This window comes from Aplysia californica, unplaced genomic scaffold, assembly GCF_000002075.1.
Source record: "Aplysia californica isolate F4 #8 unplaced genomic scaffold, AplCal3.0 scaffold00011, whole genome shotgun sequence".
Taxonomy (NCBI): Eukaryota; Metazoa; Mollusca; class Gastropoda; order Aplysiida; family Aplysiidae; genus Aplysia; species Aplysia californica.
Genome location: NW_004797281.1, coordinates 244,865 through 247,558, shown reverse-complemented (window position 1 = coordinate 247,558; position 2,694 = coordinate 244,865). Strand labels below are relative to the sequence as shown.

The window sequence follows — 2,694 nt, the reverse complement described above, 5'->3', positions numbered from 1 at the left end:
GGGGGGGGGTATACCTTAAGTATGTTTTCACATTCGTCGGCACAATTTAGATCATTTAGGGGGCGAGCTTCGACTCTGCCTGCCAGGGCCAACCAGTGCTGACAGGTATATAGCATCCCAGAGGAAAGAGATACTCAATAAAAAATTATCCCACACTTGCGCATCGGACTCAGGTCTCCCGCGTACGGCAGCGAAGCACCTAACCGCTATACCATACTCTCAGATGTGTCCTCGTGTAACACATATTTTTCCTTTAAAAGCTGCTTACGAAGCAATATTATGCTGAATTAAGATATCATGAGTGTCCTTGTCTAATAGTAACATGTATCCCCTTTGACACAACCAAGAGGCTGGAATTTGATTAAAAAAGGGATAAAAGTAGTGCAATAAATCAACAAGATCAGAAGATTATTGAGTAGCTTTTGGCATCGTTACTAGAGGATTTTGTTTCCAAACTAGCTCGAGGTGTCTAGCTCTGTTATAATCAATAACATTTTACGGCAGACAGGAAACATCCATTTTTAAAATACTCCTAGAAGCTTCAAGTCTATTCCATCATGCGGGCGGCTTATTCGGTTTGTCTGCTCCGTCCCACGTCAGTCGCCGAGCGCTTTCCTCTCTCAAAGAATTTGTCCTCGGATTCTGCGCTTGGTCGGCGCTTACTTTTTTTTAAAAGTGTAGGCTTATTTATTCTTCCTCTTCGCACTTACATTTCTTTCCTGCGGTCTTATTTGCTCTGTGTCTCCGTTTTCATAGGTCTGTGTGTCTCTTTTTCTCCATTTGCCCCCCCCCTCTCTCTCTCTCTCTCTCTCTCTCTCTCTCTCTCTCTCTCTCTCTCTCTCTCTCTGTCTGCCATTTCAGCAGGCGCAGTTAAAACAGCCATCAGATCACACAGATAAGCATCTACGCACATGTTCATTCAAGTACATATATATTATATAAATATTCATTACCAGAGCACGTATGCTGAATTGTTGATAATTCAAATCTGTTATTGTTCACAGCTCTTCTTTGTTCAGTACTTGGGCAACATTTTGTCATCTTTTTCTTCTTTCTAAAAGTTCAACAGTATCAAAAGTATGCTACAACATAAATAAAATGAGAAAGTAGTTTAATTGAGATGAAACTATAACCTTGAATATTATTCCAAATGTAATATTCGCATCTAGAATGAAATATATAAATGTCTGATAATATCAGTGGAATATACAATACAGTAGTTGTGGTTATTTCCTAGTAATCTCTTCACTTCCGTGATGTGTCATGTGTCGATTAGCAATGTTCATCTTTCATTAATTTTTTAAAACCCTAGTCCTTTTCTTGTCTGTCTTCTGACCACCCTGACCACCCTGAACACCCCCCCCCCCATTCCCTCTCTCTCACTATCTGCTCTTTGTCTCTCGCTTTCTCTCTCTTTTTATCTCTCTCATTATGCCTTTCTCCTTTGTACCCACCCATCCACCCCCCCCCTCCCATACACCTACATACAAACGTGAAGAAACATCAATGACTTGATTGCTTGTTGCTTGGTACTCCTTTCATCAGACTGTCCAAGATTCAAAGAAGGGATGACAGCAAAATGCGGTTAGTGAATAGAAGCGTACTAGGATTGCTGTCAGAGAAAATGATGTTCAGAACAAAAAGTCTGAAGCACTTTGGCTTAAAACCCACGACATTTACCATAAACGGACACTTAACCGACATTCAGAGAAGAAAAAGTCTGTCGAAAGCAAAAGAAAATAATAAAAGGCAACCACAAACACCATCGATAAAAAAAACTTGTATTTCATAATAATTGTTGACTTTTACTATTGCAATTGGTATAATTTCACATTACACTGACTTAAAATTACCTACCTGACATTTTTAGCCGTTTTGGTTTACTGAGGTCAGAAACTAAAATTTAATGATCCAACTGTTCTACCAAAATCGTAAGATTATTCAGAATCGTTATATAAGATATTCAATTTATACATTTTCTCAGTAGGCAATTTCCCCAAAAGAGACCAAATATAGCTTGACAAGTGAAACTCAACTTGTTTCACGTCAAATTTCTCAAAACTAGGCCCTGGACATAAAGGGCTATGGTACCGAGTATTTGTAAGTGTATTTTATGTGTGAGTAGTAGTCGAAGTTTTTAATAGATCGTGGGGTACAAACAGTAGCATCTGATGAGTGATATGGTGGACTATGTGTGAATGTTTTTACTTGCGTGTGTTTACGTTTGTGTGTGCGTGTGTAAGGGTGTGTGTGTATGTGTGTGTATGTGTATGTGTGTGTGTATGTGTGTCTATATGAGTGCGCTTGATAACGAGAGTTTCTGCTCAGAAAACTACTTTTATTTAGTCTTAATATACGAGTGTCAAGATGTGGATTTCTTTTCTTCAGCCTATACGTATGAGACGACCACGCTATTGCAAATTACAACGGGCCAGATGCGTACATGTATCTCAAATAATGCTCTCGTGTCGACGACCATGGCTAGCCCTCACGGTCACCCTTGCACACCAGGGAAAAATAATGTGTACCTTGTGACTGTCAGAGATGATGATGATAATAAAATAATAAATGGTATTTATATAGCGCATTTACACAAAGAGGTGCCTAATGCGCTGTACAATGGTACAAAGAACATATTATGCAGCGCACAGCTTCTGTGGTATCCTCTTTCTCTCTCTCTCTCTCTCTCTCTCT

At 39.4% G+C, this 2,694-nt stretch overlaps 1 protein-coding gene across 1 annotated transcript in view; it reads left to right on the top strand.

The window, feature by feature from the left end:
• LOC101855991 (cardioacceleratory peptide receptor) overlaps positions 1 to 2,694 on the top strand; it is a 17,974-nt gene that overhangs the window by 901 nt on the left and 14,379 nt on the right. The window lies entirely within an intron of this gene.